Source organism: Geotrypetes seraphini, chromosome 3, assembly GCF_902459505.1.
Source record: "Geotrypetes seraphini chromosome 3, aGeoSer1.1, whole genome shotgun sequence".
Lineage (NCBI taxonomy): Eukaryota > Metazoa > Chordata > Amphibia > Gymnophiona > Dermophiidae > Geotrypetes > Geotrypetes seraphini.
Genome location: NC_047086.1, coordinates 239,401,869 through 239,427,514, shown reverse-complemented (window position 1 = coordinate 239,427,514; position 25,646 = coordinate 239,401,869). Strand labels below are relative to the sequence as shown.

General features: G+C 39.3%; 1 protein-coding gene across 3 annotated transcripts in view; it reads right to left on the bottom strand.

Annotated features, from left to right (window-relative positions):
• Positions 1 to 25,646, bottom strand: part of MOXD1 (monooxygenase DBH like 1) — a 200,284-nt gene that overhangs the window by 50,245 nt on the left and 124,393 nt on the right. The window lies entirely within an intron of this gene.

Genomic DNA, 25,646 nt, shown 5'->3' with positions numbered 1-25,646 from the left:
TGACCTAGGGGCCCATCCCATGTCCCTGGCATACCTTAAGAAACAAAAATGTATATAATGGCAGAACCCTATATTAAACCCTCAAAGGGTGATCACCAGCAACCAAGAATTAACAAGATCAAAAAAAATTTTTGTATGTATACATAACATTAAATAAATATTAGACACGTCAGTATGGGCCCATCTCAATATCGATAACCTTTCCTGGCCCCGGACCAAAACTCATAGCTTAAGAAAACCAGGCCTCGTTCCTTCTTCCTTCTAGGGCACAGGTGTCAAAGTCGGTCCTTGAGGGCCACAATCCAGTCGGGTTTTCAGGATTTCCCCAATGAATATGCATGAGATCTATTAGCATACCATGAAAGCAGTGCATGCAAATAGATCTCATGCATATTCATTGGGGAAATCCCGAAAACCCGACTGGATTGCGGCCCTCGAGGAGGGACTTTGACATCCCTGTTCTAGGGAGTCGTCATCAAAATGCACAGGGTGGGGAACTACCATTCTGACGACAACATCCTGGAAGGAGGAGAGAAGGATGCCTACTCCCTCCTTCTTGCCTCCAGTTTCCTTAAGATATCTCTGGGCCTGCCTGCTTCAGGAAGGGGGTTTCTCTGGGCCTTTCACAGGGAGGTGGTGGGGGTCAGTCGGGGCCTGCCTCCCTCCTTAAAAAGAAATTCAGGGTCAGGACTGGGCCCAGGCCTGTCTGAGGAGGGGAGAGTCCCACTGGACCACAAGAGCTACAGTTTCGGGGGTCAGGGTCCACTGGACCACCAGGAACATTTTAAAGAGCGGCAGGGTGGGAAGGGATCACCTGATGTGATTTCTTTAGTTTTATATACTGTATATCTTCTGTTTTATATATATTTCTTTGGTTTAATATATATATCAACTTACTTGTCAACTTACTTGTTACTTACTTGGCTCAGGCCCTTGTCAGTGGCTGAGCCAATCAGCGCTCAGCCATTGACAGGAAAATAGTGCAGAATTGTTAGCAGCAAATTGATTTCAATGCAGCATGAATTTGCCTGCTCATTACTCTGAGCATGCATGCCATGCTGCTTTTTCAGCACTGGATTCCCAGTAGAGTTTCCTCTACCACAAATCTTTGGAACATGGGCCTGCCGGTCTCTACTTGACTAAACATCCTAAATAAAATATACTTGTCTGTATGACAAAGCCCAATTCTTTCATTGCCACATCATTCCCCTCCCCCCCCCCTCTCATTTATCATTCTTCCATCCATCTTTGCCAGAAATGTCCGTGCAGGCAACAAAACATTCCAATAGTTGGCTGTAGCTGGGGAGGATGAATCCCTCCCTACACACCATTCCTTTACCAGCACAGGTAGCAGATGCTTTCCCTTTTACCTGGACCTCCTGTGTGTAAGCTCTGCCAAGCAGAAGAGTCGAATCTAAACTTCCTCATCATAATGCCCAGAAAATGATCAGAGCTGGCTCAACAATGGTTTCTGTTCCACTAAATATTGCGTTCCCCATCCTGCTCTTCAAATCTTTGTTCCCTAAACAGTGCTTTCATTTGACTGAGTTTCCACCTCCATACCCCCGCCCACACTCCCTTTTCAAACGTCAACCAAAAATCTTGTGTGTCCCCATTCCCAGCAAATTGCGGTGCTTCCACTGTGTAAAAGTGCTAAAACTGGCTAAGGTATTAAGGACCTTACAGGAACAGCAAAGGGTACAAAGTAAAGCAGATGACTCTTCACACTGCTGGATCATTATCAGAAGGGAAATACAGTAAAACCTTGGTTTGCGAGCATAATTCGTTCCAGAAGCATGCTTGTAAACCAGAGCACTCGTATATCAAAGCAAATTTCCCTATAGGAAATAATGGAAACTCAGGCGATTCATTCCACAACCCAAAAACATTAATACAAAATACTATATGTACTTGTATTGCAAGATCTCACTCATTTAGAACAGTCACTACACTCTTGCAGCATCAGGAGAAAAGAACCATCGGCTCAGTTGTGATATATGTATACTGTATGTACAGTAGTCCCCCGAAATTCACGGGGGTTCCGTTCCAGGAACCCCCGTGAATTTTGAAAAGCCACTAATACGATTTTTAGGCAGGGGAGACAGGAGAGGGCAGCTGGAGAGGCAGGAGAGGGCAGCTCCTGATTGGTAAGGCCCGACTTTAGTACAGGAAGAGGCAGTCAGAGCATACAGCGAGTAATTTCCTTCATTCACCAGCGCTCCAGCTGCTCTCTCCTGCCTCTCCAGCTGTCCTCTCCTGCCTCCCCTGCCCTGTCATTTACGGTCAGAAAATACCGCGAATGACCGGGACCGTGAACCGCCAACCGCAAATTCGCAGGGGAGTATTGTATTCTTATTGCAAGACATTGCTTGTATACCAAGTTAAAATTTAATAAAATGTTTTGCTTGTCTTGCAAACACTTACAAACCAAGTTACTTGCAATCCAAGGTTTTACTGTACTCAATATTAAAAGCATGAAAGCTATTACAAAATATTAAGCAGAGCAGAAAAGCACAATGACCCTCTTTTCAAAAATCTATTAACTATCATGAGGAGTGCCAAGAGGAGCAACTTTCCAATTGCTTGTGGCACTCTGAGTAGGTAGTTGGAGTCTGCTATAAATTCTTGAGGCAGTGCAACATGGATCAAAGCTTGATTGCCATTATTTCCAATTTAGAAGTTACCTTGCACTAGATCTGGAAGTGCCGGGTGAGAGACTAAAGGCTAGATTCACTAAGGCCATAGATCGGATCCTATCCGTGAGCGATCCGATCCGATCCATGGCCAGGGGGCTGATTCACGAAGCGCCCTCATGCAAATGAGGGCGTTCAGAATCATGCCCCCAACCGACCGACCGTTTCGCTCTCCCGACGCATGAGCAGACCATCTGTAGATGGTCTGTGCATGCGCCGGCCCTCCATGCTCAGCAGAACTTTTTTTTTTTAACTTTTTTCGCGAGCCCGTGGTTTTAACCCGCTTTAAACCTGTGGGTTAAAACCACAGGCTCACACTGCGAGGAAAGTGATCGGGGTAGAGTGCTGGAAAGTCGGGGAGAGAAAGCAGGAAAGTCGGGGCAGACAGAGCTGGAAAGTTAGGGGCTGAGAGCAGGAGATCACGGCAGAAGGCAGGGCAGTTGGAAATGACGTGAACAACTGGTCCCCAGTAGTCGCTTGTTTGTTGATTGGCCAGCCCAGTCAGTGTTACAGTTTTGTGTGGTTTTTTTTAGTGAGTCGCTGCCTGCCTACATGTGAATGCTGTTCCCCCTCATTTGCCTGCGCAGATTGGAGGATGATCAGGACAGAGGTTAGTGAATCAGGTCGGAGGGAAATCGGGTCACAAAGGGGTCGCAAACCGATCGGTACACGATCAGTTTGCTTAGTGAATCTAGCTCTAAGGCCAGAGACACAATGGGAGTAATTCTATAAGGCAATGTCCCACAAACTTTATTTTGCTCTGGCACACTAACAGAGCAAAGGTTTTTCTGTGGCACACCCATAACCCCACCACACTCTGCCCCCACCCCACTCCACCCCAGCCCCTCCCCACTCAGTGGCATAGTAATGGAGGGCGAGGGGGCAGTCCGCCCTGGGCGCCTTGCCATGTTGGTGGGGGTGCTGGCACCCCTCCTCCTCTCTGCCACCTCCACCTCTTCCCACTCCTCCCCTCGCCACGCATGTTCCTCCCTTCCCTTCCCCCATACCTCTAGTTGTTCACTGCCGTGAGCAACAAAGTCGACATGTCCCTCGCGACCGCATCAGCTCTCTCGCTGACATCACTTCCGGGTGCTGCGCATAGGACGTGACAAGAGAGGGAGAGCCGCCAGGGTTGTGAGGAGTATGTTGAAGTTGTTACTTGCAGCGGTGAACAAATAGAGGTACGGGGGAAGGGAAATGGGGTGCACGCGCGGCAGGAGGATCAGAGGAAGGAGCGGGGGCAAAGATGAGGGCGGGGGAGGGGTGCCTCCACCCCGGGCACCTCTCACCCCAGCTACACCACTGGCCCCACTCCACCCCCCAGCCCCGTCCTGCACAAACCTAGTCTTGCTTTCTCTTAGCTCAGGGTTGTGTCTGGAGGACCTCTGAGCGCGTGCAGACATCGACGCGATGACGGCAGTTAGGGCTGAGGCATGTGCTTGCCTCAAATGTAGAAAGAAAAAAAAAAAAATTCTGGAAAGAAAAAAGCAAAATGATACTTCAAGGAAGATCCAAAAAAATTGCTTATCGGGAAAAACAGGCACGGGGGAACACAATTTATCAAGCTTGAACCCACTAACTGCCAATATACAAAAATAAATAATAATACTATTATAGAAGGGGCCCTCAGTGTGAGGTCATAAGCTTTATATAATTATATGCATGCAAATGACATGTAAATTTAAGGAACCTGGAATGAGGGGGCTAGTGCTATTGCAGTGGTTCTTAATCTAGTCCTTATGCAACCAATTAGGATATCCACTGCCTCCAGTACAAACAAATCTATTTCATGCACATTCATTCTGGAAAGCCTAAAAAATCCAACTGCATCTTGTGAATAACTTGAATAACATCCGGAACTTGGAGGCGAGGAGGATGGCAGTTTGAGTGCAGAGCTCCTCTCCCTGGACATTCTCACTAACTATTTAATCCCTTCAGTTTAACTAAAGTGATTTCAGATGGCTTCAAGAAAACAACTTACATTGGATACTGTATTTGCTACAGATGGGAAAAGTAAAAGACCAAAACCAAACCCTGTAACACCATCTAACACCATTCCAGCAGGGGAGAGCCGATGGAGGAGGGCTGCAGTCCGGCCATCGGACCAACGGTCGGCTCGGGGGCCCGTTCCAGCGGGGCACCCAACACTGTCTTTGCTCCTCCCCCATTCCAGCAGGGGAGAGCCGACGGAGGAGGGCTGCAGTCCGGCCATCGAACCAACGGTCGGCTCGGGGGCCCGTTCCAGCGGGGCACCCGACACTGTCTTCGCTCCTCCCCCATTCCAGCAGGGGAGAGCCGACGGAGGAGGGCTGCAGTCTGCCCATTGGACCAACGGTCGGCTCGGGGGCCCGTTCCAGCGGGGCATCCGACACTGTCTTCGCTCCTCCCCCATTCCAGCAGGGGAGAGCCGACGGAGGAGGACTGCAGTCCGGCCATCGGACCAACGGTTGGCTCGGGAGCCCGTTCAAGCTGAACTTCAGTTTTGACTGTTTTGATTTTATTTTCAATTCTTTTTAGTTTATGATATATTTTTTAATCTCACTTATTGTTTTACCACTTATTTTGTTTTATTTTATCATTCAAATTTCATTTAAATTTCCCCAGAATTCTATTGCTTCAACGGTTCTCCCTCTGCATCTATTCTTATCTCCCCTCTTTTTTCAACCTTTAAAAGTCCTTTAGATCATTGTAGTCTTAGTAGAATGTTTATTTTCTTATTTTTCTCATCTATTCTCTATTTTATTTCTTCATTACTCTACTAATTGTCATTTTTCCAGGTACTTTAGTTAGATTGTGAGCCTTCGGGACAGTAATGGAATTTCTAAGTACCTATTTTACTTATAATTTTAATGCACCCTATTGTCTATTTTTCTGTAAACCGCTTAGAATCCTAACGGAGTTTAGCGGTATATAAGAAATAAATTACATTACAAATTACATTACTGTCCTAGCAGATATGATGGGTATACTGTACAGAAACAGGTGAACAGAACAGTTGTCCTTCAACTTGTTTTGAAGTTAATCATAAAATGTGTCAAGATAAATTGAGCATGCTAAATTTGGAAAATTATACATGTTCACTGACATACGAGGGGCCGCTGAAAAGTTCCCAGGCCAACCAATAAGAGAATGATGTGGAACAGTAAAGACAATGGGCTAGATATGTTTACTTTAAGGAATTGATCGATATATTCATACCCTGAGGCAATTCAGATAGAAATACACTGGCCATCATTGGTATTTATTGATGTTCCAAGATATGAGAATGACCTTAGGAATCTGGCCAATTGGAGTCTTAGGCCACTCCCAGGATGCACTTGGAAAGGGAAGGCCCACCATTCTGAATAGGCGGACCTGTCAGCCAGAGGGAGTTTATTCAAAACTTGAAATGTTGATAGCACTGCAACCTTTTGCCTTTCTACTAAATTAAACTATTTTTGCACTTGCACTTTAAAATATTATTAAAATTATTATCTATGTGCACAAGTGAGGACAATGACGGTGCACAGCGTGACTTGAGAAAGAGTCCCGCTCTACTGGTTCTCCAGCACACCATAGCTTTGACTATCGCACTGAGACCTCTATATATTTTCTGAAATACATTATTTCCCTTGGTTGTGGGAGTGTGGGTATTTGGTTGTAGTGCTAACCATCTTTCTTGGTTATATTTGGGGATTGTATTAGGAGCCAGAGTGAGTAAGCATCCCTCTGGCCAGCCTTCCTTTTAAAGGTATGGGGTGGGGATATGGGTGGGATTTGGGGGGTTGCAGTTACAGGGGTGGGAGATTCAGGGGGGGTCATGGGTTTGGAGGTTGTTCCAGCAGGAAGGAGTGGGCCTCCCTTCTGTCAGGGATGTTGTTGAGGAGGGGGGGAGTGTGCCAGCAGGAGGGAGTGGTCATACCTCCTGCCACTGATAGTGTGGGGGGGTTCCCTGCCGCTACCACTCAGCTGATCATGGCATGGAAATTCCCTTGTCACAATCAGCTCAGCGGCAACACAATTCTCTAAAAGGCATCTGTGACATAGATGCCTGTTAGAGAATCAGGGTGGTTAGGCAGGGTTAGGTATCTGTCCATTAGAACAGATGCGATTTTGTATAGGAAGCCCGTGTGCGATTCTCAAAAGCTGCTTAGGCAGGCCCTTATTGTTTATTATATAAGAAATGCTACAAAGTGTTGTATTCAAGACAGATAATCTGGTTTCTGGTTATCTCTGTCCCCCAGCGCTGACAAAATAAAACATTTTCACATATTGCTTTGATAACTGGTTATTGATGAATAGGAATCTAGAATACCCTATAACTGGACCGTCTTGGGTTGCCCAGAGATACTGGTTAATGCTTGGTAAGAAATGTATTCTTTCTCCAGTATGGTTGGACCTTTCTGTCTGGTTCCTTCAATGCATCTGAATATCTCTCCTTTCCTTCCCCTCCCGTGATCTAGCATCTCTTTCCTCCCCCTCCCCCCACACACAGATTGACATCTCTCTCCTATTTTCCTTTCTCGTCCAGTGATCTTGCATCTCTCTCCTTCCCTTCCCCTTCTCCTCCCCTTCCCCCCAGTTATTTCCAGAATGCTACCAGACATATGCAGTACTGTACAGAGTCACAAAGGAGACAGTCCCTGCTCGAAACAGCTTACAATCTAATCAAACAATACAGACAAACAGGATGCCCGACCACTCTTAAAATGTGATAACAATCTTTCTTCCCATAATTCCAATAGGAGTATAGAAAGATTAGGCAATCTGGAATTATGGAAACTTTGAAAGTGGTTCATTTGATTCAATAACTTAGCAAATATTTCTGCTTGCACTTTTGATCTTTCTATTTCACAGCAGGGAATATTTCTGTCTTCAGCAGCCCCCATCCAAAAGATGCTCCAATACTTTGTAATAGGTTGAGACTTATGAGCACAATAACTACAAGGCCATACTGATAGACACATATGGAACTACCTGAGCCACTCAAATCTTTCTGAAGGTCAAATAGCAGGCACAAAGGGCCTGATATTCATCGGGCAGTGATCAGCTGACCACCACCACTGTTAAACCCATAAATTCAATGCCAAGCCATTGAATTTCTGGGTTGCTGGAGCAAGTGCAATATTCATCACATAACCTGCTATGGGTTACCATATACAGATAGGTAGGGTTACCAGACATCTGGGAAAGCCTGGACATGTCCTCTTTTTAGAGGACTGTCCAGGTGCCTTAGGACTGGAGGGGGAAGGATTCCAAAACTCGGCATCATCACATCGCATCTGCATATGTTCAGAGGTCCTCCAAATTTATTTTTATTTTTTTATTTTATTTATTCAATTTTCTATACCGTTCTCCCAGGAGAGCTCAGAACAGTTTACATGAATTTATTCAGGTACTCAAGCATTTCCCTGTCTGTTCTCGTGGGCTCACAATCTAGCTAATGTATCTGGGACAATGGGGGGATTAAGTGACTTGCCCAGGGTCACAAGGAGCAGCGTGGGTTTGAACCCAAAACCCTAGGGTGCTGAGGCTGTAGCTTTAACCACTGCACCACACTCTCCCAGATGCGGCAGTGAGCACGGAAAGAAGAGACAAAGTTCGTATGGGGGCAGGGCTAGGGGCAGAATGGGGTAGGACTTGTGGACTGGGCAAGGCCACATATCCTCTTTTTTTGCCAATTAAATCTGGTAACCCTACAGATAGGACTGAGTTTTATAGGCTCCACCTAGCTGATTACATACCAACTCCACCCCAGAATGCCCCCCTTCAAAAAAAAAATAGCTGGTTTTCAGACAATGCTAACCAATTAAATTCTGCTGAAAATGATTGGTTAGCCCTGAACAAGTGATTTAACCAGCTAGGAACCATTTTTGACTGGTTAAGTCACTTTGAATATCAACCCCCAAAATAGTAATTGTTAGAAATCGGACGTGAGATAAATTAACAATGTTCTTAATTGTTTCTTCTCTAAGATCCGCAGCTCTGTTCTGTCCTGCCTTGAATTCAGCTTTACATAAAACCTCTTCTGGAACACTGACAGGGTCTCGGAAGCCTCAGGCTCTGGTATTAAGAAAATGGAAATGAAAATGGAATGGAATGGAATAATTACCTGCTTCTTTGTTATGCCTTCTATTACAGGCTGCTGAAGGGATATCAGGCTTCCAGTGCCAAGTACAAAACCTGCTATCTATCACAACAAATGGCTGAGGCCTTCAGGATATCTTTTACTGAAAATTTATGTTCATGACTGAATACACTTTAGAATCTGTAATTCAAAGAGGTACAATGAAGCTCAGTCAATTCTTTCGGTAACTGTTGCAAGAAGAAATGTAGTTTGTATGGGAGGCCTTTGCAATCTAGGAGATTTTGAGTGAGAAATGTAATGGGGTGGATAGGACACTTTTAGAAGGCAGGAATAAAAGCCCTGCCCTTTTCATATACTGAGGAGAAAAGACCTCAGAGTTTCTACAGGAAGATTAAAAAGAGGATAAGCACTGTAAAAATGCTAGAGCAAGTTTGGTCCCTTTTTAAGGACACAGTCAATGAGGCGCAAAATCTACATATACCACATATTAACAAAGGATCCAAGAGGAAAAAGAACAAAGAACTGGCATGGCTTACTGTAGAGATGAATGAAGCGATCAGAGACAAGGAAATTTTGTTTAAAGAATGGAAAAGGTCAAATACGGATGAAAACTGGAATAAGCACAAACAACATCAACACAGGTGCCACAAGGTGATGAAAGGGGCCAAAAGACACTACAAGGAAAAAATAGCCAAGGAGGCAAAAAACTTCAAGCCGTTCTTTCGATATATTAAGGGGAAACTACCCGCGAGAAAGCAGTGGTACCGTTGGATGACCGTGGAATAAAGGGAATGCTAAAGCAATTCTCGCCTCCACTGTATTTTCATCCTCCCTATGAGTTGTTCTAAGATATTCATAGAGTCCTTGGGAAGTGGTACTTTTAAAGGATCCGCCGTCAATCTTTTGCTAATGCTAGTGCCTGCAGCAAAGGCAGTCTCAAGACGAATTTGCTTCCCTTTTGCAATAATAATGAATTATCTATCCGCTGTGAGGGAATCAATTTTAATTGTTGAAAAATAAGCTGTAAGAGTCACCAGAGGAAGAGCTCAGCACCCACACAGCCATCCTCATTGCCTCCAAGTTCCAGAATCATGTAGCCACTTTGTTGACCAAGAAGAAAATTAGAACATAAGAGCATAAGAATTGCTGCTACTGGGTCAGACCAGTGGTCCATCGTGCCCAGCAGTCCACTCAAGTGGCGGCCCTTAGGTCAAAGACCAGTAACCTAACTGAGACTAGCCTTACCCACATATGTTCTGGTTCAGCAGGAACTTGTCTAACTTTATCTTGAATCCCTGGAAGGTGTTTTCCCCTATAACAGACTCCAGAAGAGCGTTCCAGTTTTCCACCACTCTCTGGGTGAAGAAGAACTTCCTTACGTTTGTACGGAATCTATTCCCTTTTAGCTTTAGAGAGCTCCCTATCGTTCTCTCTACCTTGGAGAGGGTGAACAACCTATCTCTATCTACTAGGTCTATTCCCTTCATTATCTTGAATATTTCTATCATGTCCCCTCTCAGTCTCCTCTTTTCAAGGGAGAAGAGGCCCAGTTTCTCTAATCTCTCTCTGTACGGCAACTCCTCCAGCCCCTTAACCATTTTAATCACTCTTCTCTGGACCCTTTCGAGCAGTACCGTGTCCTTCTTCATGTACGGCAGCCAGTGCTAGATGCAGTATTCCAGGTGGGGGCGTACCATGGCCCGGGACAGCGGCATGATAACCTTCTCCGATCTGCTCGTGATCCTCTTCTTAATCATTCCTAGAATTCTGTTTGCCCTTTTCGCAGCCGCCACACATTGCATGGATGGCTTCATCGACTTGTCGACCAGTACTCCCAAGTCTCTTTCCTGGGGGGTCTCTCCGAGTACCACACCAGACATTCTGTATTCATGTATAAGATTTTTTGTTACCGACATGCTTCACCTTACACTTATCCATGTTAAACCTCATTTGCCTTGTCGCAGCCCATTTCTCGAGCGTGTTTATGTCATGTTGTAGGTCTTTGCAATTCTTCTGCATCTTCACTACTCTGAATAACTTCGTACCGTCTTCAAATTTAATCACTTCGCTTGTCGTACCAATTTCCAGATCATTTATAACCATCTTCAAGTCTACACAAATCACCCATTGATATTCATGGTAATTTATCTTTGCCAAGATTAAAGAGATGGTATTGTACCTCTTCTTTCAACCTGGTGGAGTGACCGATTGGAATAGAACCGTATTTGTTATTTAAAAGAACACATTTCAAACTACGTTTTGAACTGTCGATGAAAAGACACCACTCACAGGTTATATTCTGAAAGACCCATTTTCTTCAGAAGGTTTCCAATGTCATTGCAGAATATTAAGTTCTTGTCTTTGGTAAAGAATGGTAGCAAGTCTTTTTCTCTCCTTCGATAAAATGTAATTTTCATTCTAGGCTGAAGGCTGAAGTACTTTCTTTTTCTTTAGTCTGAAGGCAAGCAATTCAGAAAATTCCTTAGAAAGATTTAAGTCCCTGATCAGATCACTCAATTCATTCTTGTGAAGTTGTTTGGTAATCACTGTCACTGCCCCTATTTCTTTACCTTGTGCGATATCAGACATGCAAGAATCATCTTCCGAGAGCTGTAGTAGTTCACGGAAAGGTGGAATGGGTACAAGACACGAGTGCAAAACAGGTGTCCTGGCTGAAGGTAGATCAGGGTAAGACCACTTGTCACGATTAATTCAAGTGATGTCTATGATATTAACAATAAAAAAATAACAGTCATCAAAGTGGTTTTTTGGTTCTCTCCAAACCATTGGTATTCCAAATTTGAGGCAACTTCTCTTTCCATTTGTGCCCTGGTGCAAATGCTCTGTACAAGTTTTGCACACAATATGAGGAGCCCTTGGCTTATCTTGATCTCCAAGCTTGACACCAAAATAACCTACATATGCTCTTTTTACAAATGTAGAAAAAGATTTCCTACTTGATTTCAGTGTGTACTCCCCACAAATATAGCAAAATACGTTGGGATGATTCAAGCAGCTCTGTCTTGAAGTAGCCATAACCTCTACGGTGTTTAATCTGCAAAAAAATGAAATGATATGAGTGGGAATATATACACACCTCCTGTACGATCATAACTATTATACAGTTAAGTTACTTACCTTTTACAATCCAATGTTTTGGTTGTAAAACTACAGTTGGCAATATGTAATCACTCTCACTATACATCTGCTAACTTGTACGCAAAAACACAACCCAGGAAACAGAAGACAAAGTTTAAAAAAAACCATTAGAATTTAAATCTATGTGCAACTGTTTTAAACAGATAGGTTGAGAAACCTTTAAAATACAAATTTATGTAGTCTAAGAAAATCATATTTATCATCTAAATTTTTTTGCACATAATTATGTAATATAACAGAACAAAAGCGATTTTGTTATTTGAGCTTTACATTTTTACTCGTGTGCATTATAGGAAATGAAGTAGATGAATAGTTGTGAAGCAAAGGTCATTATACACACAAAAAAAGTGGGTAATTTAAATACATTAATTTCCCATTTCAAAAAGAAAGCTTGTTATGACATCCCGATTCTACAGAAGAGATCATTTAAATAGCAGTAAAAAAAATTAATAAATTCAACCATATCTACGAAACTAGAGCTGATGTGGTCTATCCAATGCAATTTTCTGAATCAGCGCCCCAAATAACCCCAGGAACAGGTCAAAAAACCCAAGGCACCAAGAAATGGGTTTTTTTTTTGTTGGCCTGTGAATTCCTCCTCCTGATTTGGAAAAAAGTCCAGTTTTTAGTTGATAGTTGAGCCACTGGGTTATTTTTCCTATGGTTGTTATGGTGGCTGCTTTGATCAGGTAATGTGGGCAGGTGTCGAGGCTGCAGTATGCTTTGGAGTATTTTAGGAGAAGCCGTTTTGTGTCTTTGAACTGAATCTCTTCAAACTCATTTAAAGATCAGTCTGCTGGTATTTCCATAGTGGTTTTGTTGCAGTGGGTCTAGCTGGATTGGGTGGGGGGGGGGGGTAGCTGGTCTCATGTGGATTGAATCTTTTTGTTTTAAAATAGCTAGTTCTGGGGTTATTGGAATAAAGGAGTTCTTACTATTTGTGATTTTGTATGTGTTGGTTAGATTACCGGTATCTAATATTGAGAACAGGAAAGGGTAGGAAGGGAATACATTTATATATTTGATGTTATACTAGAAAGAAATTCAAGTGATGTATTTAATTTCAAATGTTTTATTATTTGTACACTTGATGTATGATTAAAAAATGAATAAAGAATTAAAAAAAAAAGAGAGGAGTTTCTTTTTTAAGATTATCTTCTGTACTGATCTGGTTAGAGTAGTACGCTTTCTTCTTTTGCGTCATTAGTGATTTATATTCTAGGTGCCACTTAGTCTTGTTTTCTGGGGAAGGGTGTTTACGCCAGTAGAGCTTGGCTTGTCAGCAAGCTCTTTTTTAGGGACATAAGCGCCGAGTCAAACCACTTAGTTGGTGATCTTTGGATTCTTTTGTTGCATTTGAGTGGGGGTTTTTTGTTTTGTTTAGGATTTGTTCATTTTCTAATGTTCCAGGAAGTCATGGTCAGGGATAGTAATGAGTTATCTATTTCACTCCAGTATGATTCAGAGGCTACTTTTTTTTTCCCATTATATTTTTATTTTCAAATTTTACAAAAAGTGTACATAATAATAAAATACATTTGATATATGCATGGTATCACTTTTATATATAACACAATGTATGTCTGAATTTGATTTTCCCCTTCACCCTCCCCCCACCCTTTTATTGCCTTAATATAATATTTTAAAATTTTATAAAAGTATACAACATATTGGAATACAATTGATAATTATTCAATAACATATTTATATCTACTACAATATATTCTAGATAAATTTCCCTCCCCCCACCCTTCTATTATTTTTTAATCATTTATTACATTTTGTATCATATATTATAATATATTATATATAAATTATTTTCCTTATCCCCCCTATATGTGTGTCATAAAAAAAAAGAAAATCTCTAAAAGAAGAAAAGAAGAAAAAGTATTCTATTATTTAATCATTGCAGTATTTTGTCAATGGCCCCCATATTTTTATAAATTTATTATATGTCCCCTTTTGTACTGCTATTGTTCTTTCCATTTTAAAAACATGGCATATTGTATTCCACCAAAATGTGTAGTTTAGGTTGTTGTAATTTTTCCAATTATTAGTTATATATTGAATGGCAACCCCAGTCATAATTAATAGAAGTTTATTATTTTCTGGTGAAATTTGACTTTTTTTTCTCATCATTGTTCCAAATAAAATTGTATCATATGATATTGCGATATGATTTTCCATTAATTTATTAATTTGTGGCCAAATTGAATTCCAAAATATTTTAATATAAGGACAATGATATAATAAATGATCTAATGTCCCTGGTTCTAGATTACAGTGCCAGCATCTATTAGACTTAGAACTGTCTATTTTTTGTAAACGAGTAGGGGTCCAAAAAGCTCTATGTAATAAAAAGAACCATGTTTGTCTCATAGACGCTGACATTGTACATCCCATTCTCCAAGACCAAATTAGTGGCCATTGAGATGCATTAATTTGATGTCCAATCTCAATGCTCCAAATGTCTCTTAGACCATTTTTTGGTTTTTTATTTAAATATCCAGATATTAATTTATACCACAATGCGGCTTGATGTCCTAGGAAGTCTGCTTTAAAGCATAAGAACTTTAAACTATATTGATTGTTTAATGATTTCCATTCAGGGAACCCAACCTGAATGGCCTGCTTCAATTGCAACCATTTAAAACTTTGTGTTTTATTAAGACCAAATCTATGTTGCAATTGTGAAAAATCCAGCAGTTTACCTTCTGAAATAATATCATCTAGAGATCTGATTCCTGCAATAATCCAGTTCTTCCAAAGGATTTGAGCTCCGCCTACTTTGATCTTGGAGTTTATCCATATGGATTGATTAGTTGATTTATATATTGGGATGGGTGTTAATTTATCAATAAATCTCAATGTTTTCCAAGTATCCATTATTATTTTATTTTCTCTGTATCTTTTAGGTATATTAATACTTGGTAAATGAACTAAATTTAGGGGAAACATAAGGCGCCATTCTAAATATAACCAATCTGGTGCATTATCTATAAGTTCTGGGAGGATCCAATACATACCCTGACGTAGAATATAGGCTTGATGGTACCTATAGAAATTTGGAAAATTTACCCCTCCCTCCTTAATTGATTTTTGTAAGGTTACTAAAGCTATTCTAGGTGTTTTACCAAGCCAAAGAAATTTTGTTAAAATTCTATTAAGCTTCTTATAAAAGGACCCCTGAAAATAAATAGGTATCATACTCATTTGGTAGCAAACCACAGGCAACATCATCATTTTAATAGTTTGAACTCTGCCCCACCAAGATATATGTAATGGGTTCCATTGTTCACATAACTCCGTTACTTTTTTTAATACATATTTTTCATTTTCTTTTACAGTATCTTCAATTGTTTTTTTAACTTGAATGCCTAGATATTTAAATCCTTCTTCTTTCCATATGAATGGAAAAATATCAAATAATCCTTTTACACAGTAAACATTCAAGGGTATAATTTCAGATTTATTCCAATTAATTTTATAACCTGAAAATTTGCCAAACTTATCAATTAATTCCAATAAAGAAGATAAGGTAGACTCTGGATTTCTCAAATAAAGCAAAATATCATCAGCATAAGCCGAAATTTTATATTCCATATCTGAATATGGAATTCCTTGTATCTCCCTCGTTTGCTGTATTGCTAACAATAAGGGTTCTAATACAACATCAAATAACAAAGGAGATAAAGGACAACCTTGTCTAACTCCCCTCTGCAATTGAAAACCATCAGATATCTTATTATTAATATTTAATCTTGCAATCGGGAAGCTATACAATGTTTTTACCATTTGTATAAATCCAGAACCTATACCAAACCATTCTAAAGCCTGATACATAAAATTCCATTCTATCCTATCAAATGCTTTCTCAGCATCTAATGAGACTGTAAATGCCGGTTCATCCATTTTTTTTGACAAGTTTAGCATGTGAAATAATAGTCTAGAGTTATTGGATGAATGTCTTTTAGCAACGAAACCCGTTTGATGCATATCTATAATATGTGGGAGAGCTTTGGCTAATCTCAAAGCCAAAATTTTCGCCAATAGTTTATTATCAACATTTATCAAAGATATAGGCCTGTAGTTTGAAACCAAAGTAGGATCTTTATTTGGCTTAGGCAAAACAATTATTATTGATTCAGCCATAGTACCTTTTATATTACCTTTTATAAGTTGTGTCTGATATAATTTTAATAAATGTGGGGAGAGGATATTTTGAAATGTTTTATAAAATTCTACTGTGTAACCATCACCACCTGGAGCGGATCCAACTCTAAGAGATCTCAATGCTGTTTCTAATTCTTTTAATGATATAGGTTCTTCTAAACTTCGTTTTATATGATCAGGAATCTTAGGTCCATTTATTAAATCTAAAAATTTTTTCCCATCTTTTTGTTTCTCCAAATAAGGTTCGGAAGAATATAGATCCTTATAAAAATTTAAAAATTGTTTTAATATTATATTTGTTTGATTTGTTATTATACCATTATCATCTTTTATTCCATTAATATTAGTTCTCCTTTTTTTTGCCTTAAGATAATTTGCTAATAATTTTCCCGCCTTATTAGAATTTCCATAATACATCGTTTGTTTGGAAAACAAATCTTTTCTTATCATTTTTGAAGTTAATTCATTATATTTACCTTTTACTTTCAAAAGAGCTTGCAAAACTTCATATTCCCATTTACTTATCAATTTAGCTTCTAATATTTTTATTTCTTTTTCTAATTCTATATATTGTTTTTTGATTTGTTTCCTAATAAAAGCTGAATATGATATGATATTACCCCTCATAGTTGCTTTAAATGCATCCCATACATTCTCTATAGATGTATCTTCCACTAAATTTATTTGAAAAAATTCATTAATTTGTGTTTTAAAATTTTCCAAAAATTTGTCATCCACAAGCAATGTATTATCAAATCTCCAAAGAGGTCTATTATTTTCTAATTGATCTAATTGTAATTCTATCCATATTCCCGCATGATCCGAAATGATAATAGGATCAATGGAGGCTTTAATCACTTGTTGCACTTTATTTGTTGAAACAAAAATATAATCTATTCTTGAAAATGATTTATGAACCTGTGAACAAAATGAATACTCCTGATCATTAAAATGAAGAATACGCCATATATCTTTCAAATCACATGATCGAACTAAATTATCTAGACCTAAAGATTTAATATTTTTACCTGGTTTTTTATCCAATAATGGATCCATTACAGCATTAAAATCTCCAGCCACCACTAAATTAGAGGCAGCCAGTGGTAATAACATATTTTGTAGCTTTTTGAAAAATTCTGATTGATTCGAATTAGGGGCATATATATTAAATAACGTCAGGGTATCATTTCCCATACCTATATCGATATGTATCCATCTACCATGTGGATCTGAATTTTTTACCTTTATATTGGCCATACATTTTTTGTTTATAAGGATTGCAACCCCTGCTTTTTTGCCCACTGCTGGAGCAAAAAAAACTTCTTTTATCCATCCACCTGATAATTTCTGTGATTCCTTCATATTAAGATGGGTCTCTTGCAGACAGTAAATATCTGCATTTTGTTTTTTTAAAAATGTTAATATTTTTTTCCTTTTAATTACGTGATTCAGGCCATTGACATTTATAGAATATATTTTAAAAGACATTATATATTTTAATACTTTTCATTATCTTATTCTTCCTCTCCTCTTTCATATTTAATATCCAAAAAATTTTCTTCATGACACACATATTTAACCCTAATGTATCTCCCTTAATTATTCTAATAAATATTCTCCCTATCCCTCCCTTTCCCACCCAATATATTGGCTGCTTACGGATACACATTGGAACTGTAATCCTAACATTCTCCCCATTCCAGGCAATCAATATTCAATTGTTTAAACAAATTTCCCTTCTATCTATCTATATTGATCTTTTATATATATTTAATCATTTTCCATAACATTTTATTAATGTATCATTTTCCTTTTAACAATATGTTAATTTGTATTTCCTTAGTATTATGATTTCAACATATAATTATTTTAAACATATATGCAGTGTATTATTTAATAATTTTCCTATATTCTGTTCTTTCTTTCATATAATTATTATTGTCTTTTCTTTGTATTGTTTTCCTCCATTTTTTCAAATATTTCGATATGTTATATTTTCTAATTTTTCATAGAGTCTTCAAAACCATCTTAATATATTATGTTAATATATCATAGGTTCTGGTTTAGAGAGAAACTCTTTTAGTTTTTCGGGATCCTCAAAATATAAGGATTTGTCTCCTGATGACACTCTCATTTTCGCCGGATAGTATAGACCATATTTAAATCCTTTTTCTTTGAGTAGAGGTCTCATGTCTAGTAGTTTTTTCCTTTTAGTTGCTGTGTTTTTGGCGAAGTCTGGTAAAAACCATAATCTTGATCCTTTATAGTTTAAGTTTTTATCTTTTTTTGCAGCATTTAGTATCTCTAGTGCTTGTTGGTATCTCAACATTTTGAAAATGATTGGTCTTGGTCTGTTTTTATTTTCTAGATTTTTTATTGGGATTCTATGCGCCCTTTCAATTTCAATTGGTTGTTTCAAGTCTAATTGTAGAATTTTTGGAATTAAATTTTCAAGGAAAAGGATAGTATTTTTTCCCTCTAGATTTTCTTGTATTCCAAAGAGTTTGATGTTCTTTCTTCTTCCTCTATTCTCGTAATCCTCCAGTTGATCTTTTAATTTATTTAGTTCCAGGCTGTCGTTTTTACATCTTTTTGATTCACATTCTATATTTTCCATTTTTGATTCTAGTTCAGTTGTTCTTTTGTTGTTAACTTCCATTTGTCTATGTATATTTAAAATTTCCTCTTTCATTTCAGACATATTTGTTATAGTATCTTTAAGCATTTGTTTGATTTGTTTTAATTCTTCCATGACTTCAGCTTTGCTTAATGTGTCTGATTCTTCGATAGGAAGTGGTATTTTGCTTGGTGTTATTTGTTCTTGTTTCTGTCTTTTTGCAGATGTACCAGCCTCATTTTTGTTTTGTCTGGTACTTGTCATGTTGTTGTTTTTTTTTTTTTTTTTTCTTGGTTATTCTTATTTCTTGTATTTAGTCTTTTAGATTTGGTATTCTTAGGTTTTTAATCTCTTTTCTTCCAAGATTTTGTTCTATCTTTTGAAGTAGATATTTTTCTTTTTAAGCTCTTTTCTTTTTCCTTTACCTATGTCAGTTTGAAATTCTTTTCTCACTTTCACTTTTTCATTGAAGTAGGGGAACTCTTTTTTTCTCCTCTCACAAGCCCAATCGCAGCCCTGATTAAGGAGAGCAACACTTTTTTAGAGTTATTTTTCCTATTTTGACCAGCTTTAAGCAATTTTCTTCTGTTTTTTTCTCAGCGTCTCTCGATTTCCTCAATGTCTTACTGTTCCAGTTTTTTTAAAGTTCCGTTGAACCTTTTCTCTGTCTCCTCTCTCACAAGCCCAATCGCAGCTTTGTCAGAGGAAATTAATATTCAATTCAGTATTTATTTTAGTAAGCTGATATTTATTTATCTTCAGTGCTTCAGCACTTAATTATTGAGAGAAAATGCAAGTATTCCTCTTTCTCAAATTTTTTTTTTTTTTTTTTAATCCCCTTTTTTTTATCAAAGAATAATCTTTTTCCTTTTTTTTTTTTGGTTTCAATATAGCTGTTCAGAATACAAAATTCTTTCACAATTTTTCCAATCAAATTGTTTGATCTCTCACTTGTACTTCGCGTTTTCAGCGCTGTATTCAAGTTTAATGAAACTACCAAAGATACAAATGGTTCTCTGCTTTCCCGTTTCTTGTCTGCACTTTTCTCACTTCAACTGTAGTAATTCAATTTTTTTTTTTGGTTATATCTGATCTGAGCACAATCTTTCTTCACAATTTCCCAATCAGATTATATAGTCTTTCACATTCATCTCGCAGTATCAGTACTGCTTTCAAGTCTCTTGAATCCGTTGAAAACACAGACAGCACTCAGCTTTCCTGACTCTTACCAGCTTTTTTTTTTTTTCTGTTTCAGTTATATTTGTTCAGAATATAAACTTTTTCTTATTTTTTTTTACAATTTCGCCAAACTGTTTAATCACCTCTGCTTCGCGGTTTCAGCGCTGCATTCAAACTTCAATAAACCGCCAGTACAAACGGTTCTCTGCCTTCCCGACTCTTATCAGCACATATCATGCTTCAACTATAGTAATTCGGCTTTTTTTTTTTTTTAGTTATATCTTGTCAGAACACAATCTTTCTTTATATTTTCTCAATCAAACATACAACTCACAGTCTTTTGAAATCGCCGAAAACACCGACAGCTCTCTGCTTCCCGACTCTTATCAGCTTTTTTTTTTTTTCAGTTCTCGTTCATCTCGTATTCTCAGCACTGCTTTCAAGCCTCTTAAAACCTCCGAAATCACAGACTGCTTTCCCGACTCTTATCAGTTTTTTGTTATATCTGATCGGAATATAAATATATACTTCAGCGCTGTATTCAATTTTATGTAACCGCCAACACAAACGGCTCTCTGCTTTCCCGATGCAGTGCTGTATAGGGAGTTATTTCCCGACTCTTGTCAGCACATACCTCTCTTTAAATGCCGCAATTCAGGACTTTATCCTGTATCTTTTGTTCAGCTTTTCATATATATATTTTTTGTATAACTTTTCCGAAGGAAAAATAATTTTTTTTTCACTTCATTGCCTGGATGGTGAGGAGCTTCACGATCACACCTCCATCCGTGCTCGCGTTAAGCCACGCCCCAGGGACGGAATCTGGAGTTGACAGCGGAAGAGAAGGGTTCAGATGAGAGGGGCTTGCCCGATGAACGGAGTTCATGGGGAGGAGTATAGGGGGAGACCAAAATGGTGAAGGGGATGGAACTCCTTTTGTCTGAGGAAAGACTAAAACGGTTAGTGCTCTTCAGCTTGGAAAAGAGACGGCTGAAGGGAGATATGATTGACGTCTACAAAATCCTGAGTGGAATAGAACGGGTACAAGTGAATCGATTTTTCACTCCGTCAAAAATTACAAAGACTAGGGGACACTTGATGAAACTGCAGGGAAATGCTTTTAAAACCAATAGAAGGAAATGTTTTCTCACTCAGAGAATAGTTAAGCTCTGGAACGCATTGCCAGAGGATGTGGTAAAAGCGGATAGTGTAGCTGGTTTTAAGAAAGGTTTGGACAAGTTCCTGGAGGAAAAGTCCATAGTCTGCTATTGAGAAAGACATAGGGGAAGCCATTGCTTGCCCTGTATTGGTAGCATGGAATGTTGCTACACCTTGGGTTTGGGCCAGGTACTAGTGACCTGGATTGGCCACCGTGAGAACGGGCTACTGGGCTTGATGGACCACTGGTATGACCCAATAAGGCTATTCTTATATTTTTATGTTCTTAGATAAGTGAAGAGAGATGTTGGGAGGCTTCAGAGTGAATGCACTTGTATGTCCCTAAGAGGAGTTTGAACTGTATTGGCAAATGGATGGGGAGCCAATGAAGTGACTTGAGGAGAGGGGTAGTGTGAGAATAGCGGCTCTCATGGAACATGAGTCGTGCAGCAGCATTTGAACAGATTGAAGAGGTGAGAGCTGTTTGCACGGGAGGCCTGAGAGAAGAACGTTGCAGTAGTCCATCTCTCTTCCATTCCTCTCCCCTTTCATTAGATCTTCAGAGCACCCAGTTACGCCTCAGTTTAAGAGGCAGATTTTCTCGTATTATATTTCAATCTAAAGAATAATATTGAGTTATAGATGGATTATGCCACCGAGTCGGCCACTGACTCCTGGCAACACGCACAGCGAGGAATCCACCCTGTGATGTTTCATGGCAGAGTACAGGAGTGGTTTGCCTTTGCCTTTTCCTGCAGTGTGCGGCTCCGCTATGTTGCTGCCGCACAATATAGCACTGAATTATACCATCTATATATTAATTTGTGCTCATCATGTACACATTAAGGAGGTAATTCTATAAATTGGTGTCTCAACATATGTGCCTTACTCACGTAATAATATATAAGGGAGCAAACTTAATGTTTCCAACAATGTTGCATTAGATAATGATAATAATAATTTATTTTTTTATATACCACCCTACCACATAGTTCTAGGCGGTTCACATACAGTACTAAAAAGATACAAACAGTGAATAAAAGTACGAAATCTAAAAACAACTAAAATTATACAATAACTTGAATAAAATGCATTTGCGAAAATAGATAGATACTTCTCAAAAAGTACAACCGTAAAATCAAAGTGCAAATTTCCAATCCATATTCTGAAACATCAATTTACAAACTTTTCAAATAAATCAGTTTTCAATAGAGGCTACTTTGTTTCTACAATAAGAGGCTACTCGGGCTGGTTTGGTTATTGATATGTCTTTCCAGAATATGGTGAATTTTAGGAGTAGGTGGTCTGGCCAAGGTACTTTGGATAGGGAATTAAATTCTAGGTAGCTTGTGCTTTTTGCTGAAATGGAGGAGGCGAGTAGATGTAACTGATGGACCTTTTTGTGTGTGGGTTGTTGAAATTCTGCTGCATGGCTCATATTCTGCAAATGTCGCTATGCCCACATCACTAGGGTTACCATATGGCTCCAGAAAAAGGAGGCTGGATTGAGACATCCAAGTTTTACTTCCATTGACAGCAATGGTAGTAAAACCCAGATGTCTCAATCCATCCTTCTTTTGCTGGAGTCATATGGTAACCCTACACGTCACCTCCCTCCTAAAGGCACTTCACTGGCTCCCCATCCATTTCTGAATACAGTTCACTTACTGGCCTACAAGTGCATTCATTTTGCAGCTCCTCAATATGTCTCCTCTTTTATCTCTCCCTACATGCCCTGGGTACTCCGTTCATCAGTCCAGTCTCTCTTCTCTTCCACTGCCAACTCCAGACTACGTCCCTTCTCTTTGCCTTCCATATGCCTGGAACAAAACTGTCCAAGTCAATATGTCAAGCTCCATCCCTGGCTATTTTCAGATCCAAACTAAGGGCCCACTTCTTCAGAGTTGCTTTTCACTCCTAGCCCCATTCACTTGTTATGCACCCATGCCTCCTAGTCCCCTACTCATCCTGTTCAATTGTTAATTAGATTGTAAGCTCTACTGGCCAGGGGCTCTCTTGTATGTCTAGGTACATCTAGCAGCACTACAGGAATGATAAGTAGTAGTAGTAGATCTGAAAAAGGGATGTAATAATAATAACTTTATTCTTCTATACCACCACAATCTTGCGACTTCTAGGCGGTTTACAGTCAAGGATGCTGGACATTCAGCGAAATACAATATGCAGATATTCAGAGGGAATAAAGAGAGCAGAGACCTTAAGAAGGCAATAGTATAGAATACAATTTGCTGATCAAAATATAAGATGTACATTTTAGGCAATGTAAAATTGTGACTAGATGAAGATAACAGATTATATATATCACAGTGATGCAAAATCAGGGGGATAATTTATGGGGGAGAGAGAGGGGAGAACGGGTCAATTGTTTAGGTATTTTTGGAATAGGTATGTTTTTAGGCGTTTCCTAAATTCCCCGTAAGTAGTGGGCGAGAGCAGTTGGTCTAAATCTTTGCCCCATAAGGCTGCCTGGTGGGAGAGAAGGTGTTTGTGGTGTTTTTTCATTTTGCAACCTCTAACTGGAGGGGAAATGAATTTTGAGTGTGTGTTTCTCTTGTGTTTGTTATTAGAAAAGGAGAAAAGGTCGGTTATGTACTTGGGGGTAAGGCCGTATAGTACTTTGAAGCAGAGGCAGGCAAATTTAAACCTTACTCGGGCTTCCGTTGGCAGCCAGTGCAGCTGTCGATAGTAAGGTGTCACGTGGTCGAATTTCTTCAGCCCGAAGATAAGTCTGACCGCAGAATTTTGCATTATTTGGAGACGCCTCATATTCTTTTGTGAGATTGCTAGGTAGGCGATGTTACAGTAGTCAAGTTGACTCAGTATGAGAGATTGTACTAAGAGTCGGAATGTTGATGTATCAAAGTATGATTTAATGGTTCTGAGTTTCCAGAGAGTAAGAAAACCCTTTTTGAATAAGGAGTCCACTTGTTCCTTCATTGTTAGACATTGGTCTAGAGTGACACCTAATATCTTCATGGTGGGCTGGATAGGGTAGTTGAGTTTATTAATGCATAATGGGGTTTTAATGTCAAGCGCGTGAGGAGAGGCAACAAAGAATTTTGTTTTTTCTGGGTTGAGTTTGAGCTTGAAATCAGTCATCCATTGTTCCATCTCATTTATGGCAGCAGATGCATTGGGAATGGTTTCTGAGATAGAGTGGGCGAATGGGATAATGATTGTAAAGTCGTCTGCGTAGCTGAATAGTTTTATTCCTAGTTGGGTTAGTTTTACACCTAATGAGGACATGTAGATATTGAAAAGCAGTGGGGAAAGCGGTGATCCTTGTGGCACTCCGGATGAGTTGCTCCAGGTGTCAGAGAGGTCATTGTTAAAGCGTACCTGGTAGGAGCGGGATGTGAGGAAGCCGCGAAACCAGTTCATTACCTCAGCTCTGATGCCAATGGCGTCTAAGCATTGCATCATTTTCTCATGGTCTATCAGGTCGATTGCAGGTCTACCAGGTCTGATGTAATGATGAAGGGACATGACCAGGTCAGGGCATTCCCTTAAAATGCACACAGTCAGTGGTGTAGCAAGGGTGGTAGGTACCCAAGGTGGTGGTGCCCCCACTAAGACAGCACCCATGGTGGTCCACCCTCCCCCCTTAATACGCCACTGCACACAGTGTTATATAATTAGGGGGATTTACACCTGGTTTCAGTTGGTGTAAATCCTTGCACCCAAAGTTGGGTGTGGATTCCCACAGTATATGCTATCCTTTAAAGGGCACCCATCCTAAGGCGACCTTTATAGAATACCATATAGTGTCAATTTTCTTGGTGCCAATTTTTTGGCACCATATACTGAATCTAGCCCATAATGTATAATATTTCCCAATTACACTCTTTCATCACACCCTTCTGAAGCCAAGAGTAATTGAAATCTTTTGTGTCCTGTTCTATAGGGCAATCATTATAAAATGCATGAGAGTTGTAAATATCTAAATGTATCCCTTGCTTCCAGACCATATTTCTGTGGTAAAGTCTCAATGCCTTTAGCCTTCCAAATATGAAAATAAATTCTTTCCAACTCTAGTAAAAATCTTTATTACTCAATATTGGTATACTGGTATGTAAAGAACAATGATTAGATAGACCAAATTGTTTTCTACTAGATTTCCAAGACCAATGCACTGATGCGACAAGAGGGAGGCAAAGTGGAGCAAAGCACACATTTTCAGCTTTCACTGAAAGCATGCATTTATTTTAGACCAAAACTGAAAACATTGCTGTAACCTGAAATAGGCTTTCGGCAGAAACTGAAACCAAGCCAATGAACAATTTTGGCATCGTAAATATGACTGTTACCAAAGCTAGAATTCAGCCTCTATTGTGTGGAGCTATATTTTTGCAAATTTAAATGTTTTCTTTGATTGTTTGCTTATTCATACTCCATGCTGCAAACGCCTTTTGAGTGAGACAAGAAAATTGTTTTGATCTCACATATAGTTATAGTATTTACTGAAAAAGATAGGCTTGGACCTGACTAGACAATTTTAATCAGCACTGTACCAAGGACCATGCAAAAGGTGCATCTACACAGGATACAATTATTGAGCAGAGCAGGATTGTCCAACCTT